Source organism: Lepidochelys kempii, chromosome 1 (assembly GCF_965140265.1).
Source record: "Lepidochelys kempii isolate rLepKem1 chromosome 1, rLepKem1.hap2, whole genome shotgun sequence".
Taxonomy (NCBI): domain Eukaryota; kingdom Metazoa; phylum Chordata; order Testudines; family Cheloniidae; genus Lepidochelys; species Lepidochelys kempii.
In genome coordinates, this window is record NC_133256.1 from 131,787,537 (window position 1) to 131,802,651 (window position 15,115).

The 15,115-nt window shown below is 43.6% G+C and overlaps 1 protein-coding gene across 1 annotated transcript in view; it reads left to right on the forward strand.

Annotated features, from left to right (window-relative positions):
* WWC3 (WWC family member 3) overlaps positions 1 to 15,115 on the forward strand; it is a 171,612-nt gene that overhangs the window by 57,335 nt on the left and 99,162 nt on the right. The window lies entirely within an intron of this gene.

The following is a 15,115-nucleotide window of genomic DNA, read 5'->3' on the forward strand; positions in this document are numbered from 1 at the left end:
ATCACTCCCTCTCTGATTCTTCTGCCCCCTGTTCTCAGTGATTTTCCATCCCTCCCCCTCTCTCCACCCCCACTCTTGGTGGGCAAAAAATATTACGAAGGGTGTTGAGTATTAGCCATAAATGCTTTAGTTATTTCAGAATGGAACCACACTGTTAGGAAAAAGCAAAGATCTTCTGTCCAAATCACTGTGGTTCTTCTTCATGGCTGAACTTCTTTTGATAACTTTAAGTTGCAATTATAGGACAGAATTTTACATAAGTGCGGAGATGAAGGAACAAGGGGACTTGCATCAGGGCCCTAATTGTGCCCTGGGTGATTGCTGCTTCCCACCACCCGACACAGATGTAATGAGGTTGAGTAGAGCCCATATTTAATTGAGAAATTAAAACTACTAATTATTCCTCAAAAAAGGTTTTTAATGATTTCCGGCTATAAAAGCAACACAGACAAAACAAGAAAAGAAAGATTAAAGTCCAGCACTGAATAAGGATTAATATAAATGGCAAGTTATACTGAAGACAAGCACAAGTACATGTTAAGTTATTCATCAACTAGCTACTACTATTCTTAACAGTATAGTAGCGATAGAAACTTGAGATCAATTCAGCTCGAGCAACCAGGCTTCTTTACTACATAATCTTACCCTGCATTCGTCCGAAAATACGTTACCCTTCAGTCGGCCATTTTTCGCCCTGGCCAGGTACAGACAGTCAAGAAGTACACATCCCTTTGGTTCAGGGGGTATGAGTCAGTTTTCACTATCAGAGGGGTCCTCTTAATCAAACACACACACCTTAGTTTTGTGCCTTTGTACTTTTTATCTCATCTGTCGGCCTTGTTTAAAACAGACCTACCAATCAGGGTGGGCCAAATTCTTAGCGTGGTTACTTTGATGTTATAAACTATGGGCGGGTCCATAGTTTATCTTCATGTAGCCAATTATCTCAAATGTGGTTACTTTAATATTATAAGCTATGCTCGAGTGCATAGTTTATCTTCATACATATGAGCCAGCCTAAAGTGTCATCTGGTTGCAGCGCATCCTGACCTCAAGTTTCAATTTAACTTTGCTGATCTTGCTTTTTGAAGCTTCCAGAAGTTTGAGGCCCAACATTGACAATAACTTTGTTCATTTTTAGTTTACAATACTTTTGTTCATATTAATCACAATAAGGTGACAGATTTACTAACACAAATGTTAAACGTACATTCAATGTATTATATATTTGGTCTGTTGCATCAAAGTATAAATAAAACGGGATACTACAAAAATCTGTGGTACTTTCCTTCAAAGGCCTTCCATATTAGATTAGATTTATATTTCCATCCTTTCAATTTTTGATGAAATCTACTTGTCAGAAGTTTAGAGCTTTTCTTTTAAGCCCTAGGGTTTTAGCCCTCCCTGATCTGTAATGGACTCATCCCCCAATTTGAGAGGTGGAGCTGATGACTTTTCTGTCGGGGGGCAGCCACTTGCCGATAACCTGCTCGGTGTATACATCCTCCTCAGTGAGGATGAGCAAGTCAAGGAATGTATGTCTGAAACTGCACTTAATCGCTGCCTCCCCATTTCCTTCCCTCCCACCCCTGACCCCACAGTACCAGCAAGCACCACAACCCAGGATTTGGTAATGAAAGGAAGGAAGTGAAGAAAACTGCACCATTGCATGCACATCGAGTACCCTGGTACTGGGATCATCTACACTAACCATAGCTACCTCAGGATTGAAATTGGGTACAAAATCAGCATGAATACCAACTGACCTCTGGACTAGCTCTTCTGGCATACACAACATCGTGTTTGGAGCCAGCACCCAACATAAGGATGGGAAGGGACAAACTGAGACCAGACATGGCCCCAGGTGTAGGGAGGCATCGCCCTATAGAAAGGAGAAGAGGCATCACTCCTCAAAGGATAAAGAGCCCAAATCTTCTACCATGGAGGGTGGCACTGACTAAGCTGACACCAGTGAAGGCATCAGCCATGCCACAGGACTGATGTATACCCTTGTGGAACTGCCAGGATTCCCTCCAGGGTCATTGTTAGTACTGAAGTGGCACTGAGCCCTGGAGCGAATTTTCCACCATTCGAGGACTACTTTTTCTCATCATTGTTGAGCTATGCCTCCTCCCCAGGATCAAGCAGGGATGCCTCCCTGTTACCATCTGCGAGTGGCCCTGAGGATGTCTTGGGGGGCGGTCCCTGTTGCAGTGCAGCCACAAAGACAACAGGAGTGGCACTGAGTCAACCAGTCGCTCCTGGGCTAGTAACCATATACCAGGCTACTCCGGCCATACTGGGGACCAATCATCTCTGGTATCCCATAGCAGATCCCTCTCCTGTAGGTAGAGGAAGATGAAGAGATCAGGCTCCCCAGCGGTATCGTGACCTGGACCACTGACACCAGAGCCACCCATTTATTTCCAAGAAGTAGGGACACCGGAGAAACAATGGCACCTTGGCCTCCATCTTCATTGTTTCCTGACTAGGTTGTCATACCATCTTTAGCCCTGGTGACCCAGGACTTTAAAGTACTCTAGGATCTTCCAACTCACATAGTGAAGACTCTGGACAGAAAAATGATGGTAATCCAAGAGAAATCACACAAAGTCTTTAATTTCTTGATCACACTGGCTCCATCCAGAATTGTGTATCTTGTAACTGCAGGCATACTGGAATCAGGACAGGGGCTCTGCATACCCCAGCAACCATCCAGCCCACGCGCAGACTGGTGGAGAAGCATTATCAGGTGCCTCCAAAAACCACTGAGCACTTCTCTTCCCTTCTCCCCTCTCTTCCAGATTAATTGGTAGTTGCAGCAGTGCAGGAAAAATCAAAATTGACAAAAGGCACATCCAAGGACAAAGACCCTGAAAAGCTTTTTGGGTGCCTGTGTGAACCTGTTTGGGTGCAAAGTCTACTCATTTGCCTCACTGCAACTCCATGTGGCACACTATGAATCACTGTTAGCCAAATATAATTTCCTGATATGGGAAAGAGTGACTCTTTCTGACAAATGTGCTACAGGATGTTTGGGAGGAATTAAAGGAGGTCATCAGAGAGGACCAGACAGTGGCCAGAACAGCCTCACAAGCTGACATGGGTGCCTCTGGCACAGCCAGAAGGTAGATGGCCATGACCATGAACATGAGATGGGCCTCTTGGCTCTGGCATCAGAAGAGCTACCTAGAGAAGTCCAGGATACCAAACAAGATTTGCTGTTTGTGGCATGGAGCGCTTCAAAAAGAGTATTGGCAAAATAATTCCTTAAAGGACACTGGGGCCACCCTGAGATCACTGGTGACTAGGCTTGCCAACTTTAAATTTCAAAAGTATGGGACAAACCTCAGATGTGCCTAGTCTTCACTTGCATCTCTGGGGGAAAGTCCCTTCTTGTCTCCCATTCTTCCCAGGGGTCCTTTCTCTAGCTCTGGGTGCTGCCACTGTGGCACCTGTTAAGGTTCCATGCAGGTGCTGGGAACAGTCGGAGCCTCTGGCATGACTCTGAGTGGCATTGAGACCCCATGTGCCAAGTTGAAATATGGGATAAAATGCATCCCATACTGACTTAGTATGGGACAGACAATTTTGCGTTTAAATTGGAGATGTCCCATGTAACCCTGCTGGGGGTCTACACACCGACCCCCTACAGGAAGCTCTATAAGTACCAGCCCCAACGAAGACTGTGGGCTCATCCATACTCCCAGAGCAGACAGCTGGAGTACCATTCTGAAAATGATCATGATACTCAAAGATGCCACTCTTCTGGATCCTCTGGCATTCGTCCCACCCTGTCATCCAGCTAGCAGATTTGACTGGAGACTGAACAAATACATACACTGCCCCAGATTCAGGATGGTAACATGTGCATCCATCATTCCATCTCTTCAGACTCAAGATTAGTTTGTGGCTCTTGACTTGGGAGATGTGTACTTTCATATAGATATTCACTCAGCCCTCAGGAAGTACTTGAGTTTCACAGTGAAACTTAATCACTACCAATACAAGGTACTCCATTTGGACTCTCCAGGGCATGTAGGCTTTTTGTAAATACTCTAGCAGTGGTGGCTGCCCACCTGGGTAAGGCAAGGCAAGGCAATCACATTCCTCTAGCTCTAGCTCAGGTCAGGCTATTCTCTGCAACATTGACTAGACAGGAAAATCTCTGTGCCTCACATATCAGTCACTGCTGAGCTGGCTTAGTGGTTGGATTCCACAAATGCCCTGTTCAGTCCCTCATGAAGTTGCGCTGATCACGGATGTGTCAGGAGCAATCAGGGAAACTCATTTTGACCACTGCAGACTCAAGGGACCTGGTCCTCAGATGATATGGAGTTATATATGAAAGTCCTGAAGCTGAGAGCCGTTAGACTGGTCAGTGTGATGTTCCTACAGATCCTCCGGAATTGGAAGTGCAAATCTTCATGGACAAGACAGTGTGGCAGAGCTCTGACCTTGTCCCCATGGGTCCCGAGCTTCCAGGCGGTTTATGGTAGCATCAGAGGCTCACTGCGACCCTCAATGTAACCCTTCTCTCTCTAGGGTCAGGGTCACAGTCTACTGAGCCCTTTCCATCATAAGCCAGCAAGGAGGTTGGTGAGAGAACTCCCACGGTCTCTGTTGTCCCTATGGGCTTATTCCCAAACCGTTTAGCCTCCTGTCCTGACAGGGTCCTGTCTTTCTTTCCCAGGAGGTGTTTCTGTAGTGTTGGGTTGTGGGGAACCCGGGCCATCCTCTACTCTGGGTTCTGGCCCAGGGACCCTAATGGCAGCAACTGTTGGCAGCTGACCTTTCACTGCCAGAGTTGCTACATTTCCCTGGGCCACTTCCCCACAGCTCTCCTGTTTCTCTCTTTTAATGCCTTCTTCACCCTTACCTTAGGGCTCCCTTTCCAGTGGCTTGAGGATGTCTTCATTACCCAGCCCTTCAGCTGCACTTCCTCTCCTCTGGCTCCCTGGCTCTCCTTGGCCTGACCGGAGTGAGCCCTTTTATAGTATCAGAGGGGCCTTAATTAGAGTCAGGTGTTTGCATTAGCTTAATGGCCTCACCTGACTCTTTGCAGGCTAATTGGAGTCATGTGTCCACCCTAGCCTGGAGCAGCCCCTGCTCTGGTCAGTCAGGGAACAGAAAACTACTTATCCAGTGGCCAGTATATCTGCCTTCTTCTACTCTGCTGTACGCAACTGGCCTGGGTCTATCATAACAGCTATGCACTGCATAAACAAACAAGTGGACACCTGGTCCTTGTCCATCTTCCTGGAAACCATCAGATTCCGGACTTGATGCTGTCAGAATGGGTTGATTCTGATGACTCTTCACTTCCTAGGAGTCAGCAACAACCTGGCAGACTTCCTGAGCAGGCGATCTGTGACTAACCATAGATGGTCCTTGCATAGATTCATTGCAGAAGAGCTGTTCCATGTTCGGAAATCCCTAGTAGACTTGTCTCACACAAACGACAACACCACATGTCACTGCTTTTGCTCCAGAGGAGGTCTGAGCCCAGGATCGTTACTGGATGCATTCTTCAATAGACTGTCCCACAGATTTCCCTGATGATCTCCAAGACTGGGAGCGACAAGACCATGGTCATTCTCATTGTTCCTGGATTGGGTGAGATGGTTTTGGCTGACAGGTCTCTTGCTAATGTTCATTCAGTCTTTGATCCAAATCGTGGACCATCCAGACCTGATCTCACAACACCATACTCAGATACTCCATCCAGACCCAGAGTTGCCACCCCTAACAGCGTGGCCATTGACTGGGTTAAGTACCATGGATAGGATCCAGGAAATTCTGGTTCAAAGTAGGAAAATATCTATCAGATGGACCTACTCATCCAAATGGTAGAGGTTCTCCAATATAGGCAGCCCATCATGGTCTGGACATGATCCAGACTTAAGTACTAAGGATCTTCTACTACGGGGTTACCATTGAAGCAGCAGGCTTCCATTTAGCTCTATAAAGGTCTACTTCATAGTGATTTCAGCTTGCCATCTGCCTGTACTGCAGTGCCTGATCTTTTATCATCCCATAGTATCAAAGATTTTCAAGAGACTCATACAAACTGGTCAGAAAACCTGCTCCTGCTTGGGACCTTAGTATGGTCCTCCTGAAACTTGTGAAACCTCCGTGTGAACCTCTCTCAGAATGTTTCCTGGACTAACTCACTTGGAAGATGGTGTCCCTCATGGCTATTTCAACCAAGAGAGTGAACTGGCTTTAGGCACTTATGGCTGTCCCCCATTATATGACCTTCCATAGTGACAAAATGGTGCTGAGACAACACCCAAAGTTTATTCTGAAGGTGGTCTCTGATTTTCATCTAAACCATCTGTTCATCCTACTTGCCCTCTCCCTGAAATCACACTCTGCTCAAGGAGGAAAGAAAATACATATAGTTCACATTTCCAGGACTTTGCTTTATCATACTGACAGGACCAAACTATTCAGACTGTAGCCCGATCATTTGAAAGGTCCATCCTCTTCTTCTCAAAGGATATAAAAATGGATAACACAAAGTACCTCACTTGCCTGTCAGCTTCTCCCACCAAACATCAAGATTCAAACTCTGCCAGAGTGCAAACAATATCCTCTCCCTGCTACAGGATTTTGCCAATATCAGAGATTGATAAGGCAGTGACTTGAAATAACCCTCTGACATTTGTCAAGCACTATTCCTTGAACTTATCTGCTAGGCCAAATACCAACTTTGGGAGAGCAATACTACAATCCCTATTCAACTCATGCAATTGGAACGCCTCATTCCTATCATCCTGAGGGGTTACTGCTTGCCAGCCACCTAAAGTGGGGTCCACACTGACACATGCTCTCCCTGGTCCTTCTTTCTTACCCTACAAATGGTTATGGCTCTTTTGAGATGATGATGTCAGTGTGGATCCCACAACCCGCCCTCAAGCTCTGCTTTTTGGTTTTTCAGCTACCCAAGCTTTCAATTACAAGGGAATTAAGGGAGAGTCATGGCACTCTTCCCTTTATGCCCTCACATGGGAGCATGAGGAAGCAGAGGGCATGTGTGTGGCTCTGACAGACTCTGCGGTTTACAAAACAAACAAACTGATCTTGTGTGTGAGAATCGCATGTGCGCACACAAGTCCACAGCGACTACAGCATCTTGAAGAATTGTAGTTACTGTAAGGTAAATAGTTGTTCTTTGGTTAAAATTTCTTTCTTTCAGCTATATTATATGGCAAGTGATTTATTTAAATAACAATTATTTAAGACAGAGTTCTCCTACGCATTTCCATCCAGGGATGGGGGTTCCACAACGACCGCTCCCAAGAGGAGGAGGTGGGTGGTGGTGGTCGGGGACTCTCTTCTTAGGGGGACTGAGTCATCTATCTGCCGCCCCGACCAGGAAAACCGAGAAGTCTGCTGCTTGCCAGGAGCTAGAATTCACGATGTGACGGAGAGACTGCCGAGACTCATCAAGCCCTCGGATCGCTACCCCTTCCTGCTTCTCCATGTGGGCACCAATGATACTGCCAAGAATGACCTTGAGTGGATCACTGCAGACTACGTGGCTCTGGGAAGAAGGATAAAAGAGTTTGAGGCGCAAGTGGTGGTCTCATCCATCCTCCCCGTGGAAGGAAAAGGCCGTCGAATCGTGGAAGTCAACGAATGGCTACGCAGGTGGTGTCGGAGAGAAGGCTTTGGATTCTTTGACATGGAATGGTGCTCCAAGAAGGAGGAGTGCTAAACAGAGACGGGCTCCACCTAACGAAGAGAGGGAAGAGCTTCTTCGCAAGCAGGCTGGCTAACCTAGTGAGGAGGGCTTTAAACTAGGTTCACTGGGGGAAGGAGACCAAAGCCCTGAGGTAAGTGGGGACATGGGATACCGGGAGGAAGCACGAGCAGGAGAGCACAAGAGGGGAGGGCTCCTGCTTTATACTAAGAAAGCAGGACAAACAACGAGTTATCTCAAGTGCCTATACACAAATGCAAGAAGCCTGGGAAACAATCAGGGAGAACTGGAAATCCTGGCACAGTCAAGGAATTATGATGTGATTGGGATAACAGAGACTTGGTGGGATAACTCACATGACTGGAGTACTGTCATGGATGGATATAAACTGTTCAGAAAGGAAAGGCAGGCCAGAAAAGGTGGGGGAGTTGCAAGAGAGCAGTATGATTGCTCGGAGCTCCAGTATGAAACTGCAGAAAAACCTGAGAGTCTCTGGATTAAGTTTAGAAGTGTGAGCAACCAGGGTGATGTCGTGGTGGGAGTCTGCTATAGACCACCGGACCAGGGGGATGAGGTGGACGAGGCTTTCCTCCAGCAACTAACGGAAGTTATTAGATCGCAAGCCCTGGTTCTCATGGGAGACTTCAATCACCCTGATATCTGCTGGGAGAGCAATACAGCGGTGCACAGACAATCCAGGAAGTTTTTGGAAAGTGTAGGGGACAATTTCCTGGTGCAGGTGCTGGAGGAAGCAACTAGGGCAGAGCTCTTCTTGACCTGCTGCTCACAAACCGGAAAGAATTAGTAGGGGAAGCTAAAGTGGATGGGAACCTGGGAGGCAGTGACCATGAGATGGTCGAGTTCAGGATCCTGACACAGGGAAGAAAGGAGAGCAGCAGAATACAGATCCTGGACTTCAGAAAAGCAGACTTTGACTCCCTCAGGGAACTGATGGGCAGGATCCCCTGGGAGAATAACATGAGGGGGAAAGGAGTCCAGGAGAGCTGGCTGCATTTTAAAGAATCCTTATTGAGGTTACAGGGACAAACCATCCCGATGTGTAGAAAGAATAGTAAATATGGCAGGCAACCAGCTTGGCTTAACAGTGAAATCCTTGCTGATCTTAAACACAAAAAAGAAGCTTACAAGAAGTGGAAGATTGGACAAATGACCAGGGAAGAGTATAAAAATATTGCTCAGGCATGCAGGAGTGAAATCAGGAAGGCCAAGTCACACCTGGAGTTGCAGCTGGCAAGAGATGTTAAGAGGAACAAGAAGGGTTTCTTCAGGTATGTTAGCAACAAGAAGAAAGTCATGGAAAGTGTGGGGCCCTTACTGAATGATGGAGGCAACCTAGTGACAGAGGATGCGGAAAAAGCTAATGTACTCAATGCTTTTTTTGCCTCTGTCTTCACGAACAAGTTCAGCTCCCAGACTAGTGCACTGGGCAGCACAACATGGGGATGAGGTGACCAGCCCTCTGTGGAGAAAGAAGTGGTTCAGGACTATTTAGAAAAGCTGAACGAGCACAAGTCAATGGGGCCGGATGCGCTGCATCCAAGAGTGCTAAAGGAGTTGGCGGATGTGATTGCAGAGCCACTGGCCATTATCTTTGAAAACTCATGGCGATCGGGGGAGGTCCCGGACGACTGGAAAAAGGCTGATGTAGTGCCCGTCTTTAAAAAAGGGAAGAAGGAGGATCCGGGAACTACAGGCCAGTCAGCCTCACCTCAGTCCCTGGAAAAATCATGGAGCAAGTCCTCAAGGAATCAATTCTGAAGCACTTAGAGGAGAGGAAAGTGATCAGGAACAGTCAGCATGGATTCACCAAGGGCAAGTCATGCCTGACTAATCTAATTGCCTTCTACAACGAGATAACTGACTCTGTGTATGAGGGGAAAGCAGTGGATGTGTTGTTCCTTGACTTTAACAAAGCTTTTGGCATGGTCTCCCACAGTATTCTTGCCAGCAAGTTAAAGTAGTATGGGCTGGATGAATGGACTATAAGGTGGATAGAAAGCTGGCTAGATTGTCGGGCTCAACGGGTAGTGATCAATGGCTCCATGTCTAGTTGGCAGCTGGTATCAAGTGGAGTGCTCCAAGGGTCGGTCCTGGGGCCGGTTTTGTTGAATATCTTCATAAATGATCTGGAGGATGATGTGGATTGCACCCTCAGCAAGTTTGCAGATGACACTAAACTGAGAGGAGAGCTAGATACGCTGGAGGGTAGGGATAGGATACAGAGGGACCTAGACAAATTCGAGGATTGGGCCAAAAGAAATCTTGTGAGGTTCAACAAGGACAAGTGCAGAGTCCTGCACCTAGGACGGAAGAATCCTATGCACTGCTACAGACTAGGGACCAAGCGGCTAAGCAGCAGTTCTGCAGAAAAGGATCTAGGGGTTACAGTGGACGAGAAGCTGGCTATGAGTCAACAGTGTGCCCTTGTTGCCAAGAAGGCCAATGGCATTTTGGGATGTATAAGTAGGGGCATTGCCAGCAGATTGAGGGATGTGATCGTTCCCCTCTATTGGGCATTGGTGAGGTCCCCTCTGGAGTACTGTGTCCAGTTTTGGGCCCCACACTACAAGAAGGATGTGAAAAAATTGGAAAATGTCCATCAGAGGGCAACAAAAATGATTAGGGGTCTGGAACACATGACTTATGAGGAGAGGCTGAGGGAACTGGGATTGTTTAGTCTGTGGAAGAGAAGAATGAGGGGGGATTTGATAGCTGCTTTCAACTACCTGAAAGGGGGTTCCAAAGAGGATGGATCTAGACTGTTCTCAGTGGTAGCAGATGACAGAAGAAGGAGTAATGGTCTCAAGTTGCAGTAGGGGGAGGTTTAGGTTGGATATTAGGAAAAACTTTTCTCTAGGAGGGTGGTGAAACACTGGAATGTGTTACCTAGGGAGGTGGTGGAATCCCCTTCCTTAGAAGTTTTTAAGGTCAGGCTTGACAAAGCCCTGGCTGGGATGATTTAGTTAGGGATTGGTCCTGCTTTGAGCAGGGGGTTGGACTAGATGATCTCCTGAGGTCCCTTCCAACCATGATATTCTATGATCTTCTCTTTCTTAAGTTTTAATTGTAACATTTTGTGACATCATAGTCATATGTTAACATGGTAATAAACATGATATTAACAATAGCAGCATTATAAATTTAAGTGCGGGATCAAGTAGTGAAAATAGACTCGAAACAAAAAATCCTGTTTAAAAAGTATTTATCTTTAATAATTATCTTTAATAATAATCTTTAATAATTATCGTGGCAGTAGCAGTTATGACAAATGCAAAGTAAATGAATTCATGTTTGACTGTTTTCTCAAGTGCATATGTCTCTTTTCCTCTAAAGTAAAAGCTATATTTGGCTGTCCTTCTTTCCAGCTTCACTATTTTAGTTCCCTCCTAACACCTATAATTTGTGAATAATTTTTACATGGTATGCCCTCTGGTTTCAGAATATTTTAAAAAATCTATCACTGTAGGATTAATGTTTGTTTAAAAATCAAAAATGTTTTTTCAGAGCTGTGCAAAAACCATCTTACATTTTTCTCTGCTGTTTCCTGCAACAACTACTTGAGAATTTGTTTTTGTTGAAATAATCAGTGAGCTGATAAATAAAACTAAGTTCCTTTAGATATTGGAGTTGTAAGGAACTTTTGAGTCTTTGTCCTTCCCTCCCTGTTGCCCCAGAATAATATTAATAGATTTCAATAACATCCTTATTAAATTTTTATCTATTCTTGGTGTGAATCCAACTCTCTGAAAATTACCCTGATCTAATAATATTTACTCCTGTAACAATGGCCAAAAAAACTTTGTTGGGCCAAGGGATCAGTGGCAAAGTCTATCAAACCACTAGTGGTATGTACTGTTGGAAAGCTGAGAAATAGCTTTTGTTTTTGGCCCTTTTGGTTTCTGAGGTACTGGATACCAAAGTCATACTACTTAGATTGCCATCTTGCTTTCTTCCCAATTATAGTCTAACATAGTTTTAGTTGCTGGTATTGCAAAAACTGTAACAGGCTGAAACTGGTGCTTTATGAAGCATTTATATCTCAGCTCTTTTGGCATGCAAGATTAGCTGCTAAAATAATGTCATAATTGGAATGGGGAAAAAAAGCAAATTAATATAATTTGATGTAATTTTAAAATAGGAAAGTCATCCAATTTATAAATATTTTTCTTTATTTTTCAAGACTTTTAGTAGTTCCACAAGACTTTAGTTCGACTAATTTTGATAACCTATTTCCTATCATTTTGCACAGGGCAGTTTTTATATAAGTGGAGAAAGTATTGGGGAAATAAGGTCTGATTTTTTTATTATTATTATTTTACTGTTTTATGTGATTGGACTGTTGTAGTTCTTCTTCTACCCAGAAAAGGTAAACTGCGTATAACAGCAGCAGAATTGGACACAAACAATTACTCAGACTTTGCTGGGAGAGTATCCATAGGAAAGGTACAAATACTAACTAATTTAAGTTTCTGGAACTACTGAGATGTGTTGCTGGCATTCCCCAGAATCAGAAGCCTAACAAAATACTGGAAAAATATTTGTAATAAACTGTTTCACTTGTGCTTTAAGATCTAGAAACATTTTAGACCAGTAAAAATGTTTTCAGTATCGGTAAACATTTCTAAGTATTGGTCTCTGACCAGTTAGAGCAGTTCTGGATCTGTGGAGAGCTGGTTTGTCGAACGATGATCATATAATCCTTCTTGTTTCCATCTGTCAAATCGGATTAAAAGACAGTTTAAAAATACATAGACCTTTCTATGTATACATATGCTGTAAATTCATCAAGGCTATGTGTTCATGAGCAGGGGAAGGTGAGATCTGTATGTTTGCAGGTGGAAGTGGAGGTGTCCATGAAACTCTTTCACTCTTAAATTGTGATCAACACTATGAAAAAGTTTATGAAATTCTGGATTAGAGAATTTCAGTTCATGTATTGATAGCAATTGCACGACGTCTTTTGGCAAGTTACTGCATGGTTTATTCGGTATTATAAAGTTCTTTCCACAATTGATCAAGACACACAGCAGAATGAAATGCTGAGCTGTCTTATAAAGTGTCAGGCCACAACTTCATTAACAATGGGTAGAGAGGGACTCTCCTGAAATACCAGGCATTTTATTGGGCCCAGTGCTGGGCTAAATGGCTTCACACAATAAAACCAGCAAATTAGATTTTGCAGTCTCCAACCTAACCTCTTGGACTTAGCCCACTTCAGAATCCTTTTACTACCTCAGTCTGCAAGGGCTTCAGGTCTCCCCTTTTCTGTACACTCTAACAGGTCCGCCAGCCATTTTCTGGGACTCTTAACCACATTTACTTCTGGGAGCTGGCCCTTTTAGCCTTTTTATCCACATTAGACACTGGCTGCTAATTGCTACGAATTAGATATTCCTGTATTACTTCTTAACATTAACTATTCCTTTTAACCAACAGGACTTCCATGGCAAAACCCAGACCTCCCTCCCCAGACACCTTGCTAATTTGGCCCCAAAGGAAAAAAAATCCTTTCTAATCTCAAAACAGGCATTCTGGTCAGATCCACATGACGGAATGAATGAGGGGGCATTAAAATTAAACATTTCTTGTTATAATTTAAGGCCATTATTACTCATTTATGCCTGAGATGGTGATGGAAAATAATTTTCCCAACTCTCAATTTTTTTTTAAACAGTTACTTGACATTATGTTCCCCTTCGGTATTGCATTAAACTGCACACATTAAGTTCTCTTTTTCCTAGAGTATGAAGAGACATTGTATATCACATCCTTGTGTGGGGATAATACCAAAAAATCCCACTGCAGTAACATTTAACTTTAAAAAGGGGAACTACACAAGAATGAGGACGCTTGTTAGACAGAAATTAAAAGGAGCTGTCAGAAGGATTAAATGCCTGCAAGCAGCATAATAGAGGTTCAGATTAAATGTGTGCCCCAATTCAGAAAAGACAAGAAGACCACCAAAAGAATGCCACTATGGCTAAACAGCAGAGTAATGGAGGCTGTAACAGGCAAAAAGGCATCTTTAAAATTTGGAAGTCAAATCCTAATAAGGAAATGAGAAGGTGCATGATCTCTGGAAGGTTAAGTGTGAAAATATAATAAGGCAGGCCATGAAAGAATTTGGGAAGCAACTTGCTAAAGATGCAAAACTAACAGTAAGAATTTAAGTACATCAGAAGCCTGCAAAACCGGGATGGAGGCCAATAGTCCACCAAGGTGTTAAGGGAGCAGTCAAGAAAGACAAGGCTATTGCAAAGAAACTAAATTAATTCTTTGCATCTGTCTTCACTGGAGAGGATGTGGGGGAGATACCCACATCAGAGCAATCCTTTTTGGGCAACAAATCTGAGGAACTGTCCCAAATCTGAGGAACTGTCAATAAAGGGAGGTTTTGGAACAAATTGATACATTGAACAATAATAAACACTGAAACAAGCCCGTGTGGCAAATAACTGGAAGGTAGTTAATGCATTGACAATTTTTAAAAAAGGCTCCGGAGATGATCCTGACAGTTACACTGGAATGGAAGGTAGCAGCTTTTAATCAACAGACAGTGCTGTTATATAGCAATTCAGGATAGATAATGAATAACTTTAGGTACACACAAGATAACTTCCCAGTTAGAATTCAGCCCAGATTGACTTTTGAAATCTTGTACCGTTATAAAAGAAATAATATGTTCGTGTATGAAATGATGTTGCATCTTGGAAAACCTCAGTCTACCAAAAGAGAAAACACAAAGGTGTCTTTAAATAACTGTCTTAAGAGAAGTTGTGATGAGATTATTAAAACACTCACTGTTGAGGGGTTGTAACTCTGAGAGTGAGGACATTTTTGAACTGTAAACTTGATGTGGTTACTGAATGCACTTAGTTGCAAGCAGACAGAATTTCATCAGTCTGGGGTGGTTGAGCTGGAAACTGATGTGGAACAATTTCTCCTAGTTTTCTGTTCTTACAAAGGCTTTGTTAAATTGAAATTTGTGATGATGTGATTTTACTTCCTTTATATGTATTTGGTACCAGATTGATTCACATTCTATTAGATGGTTCAGTCCAAATTTTGTCCAGCTAAATAAATTCTTATATTTATTGCATATAAATACCATACACTTAACTAACAGCCAAAAATGACTTCTATCTGTAATCATGTTGAGGAGGTTGTAAATAAAAACTGTGTTACCATAGGAACATTAAATTTGTTAAATTTTTATTAAAGTTCCTTAACTGCAAGAAAAATAAATGGAAAAATCCATTAAACGTACTGTCAACTACTGTTTAGAAGAAATCATTTTGGCTACAAACATTTCTGTGTTATACTCAAAAATAATTACACTGAGCAAGTCTTGCCACAAATGATTGTCATATCCTACAAAGACGTCTG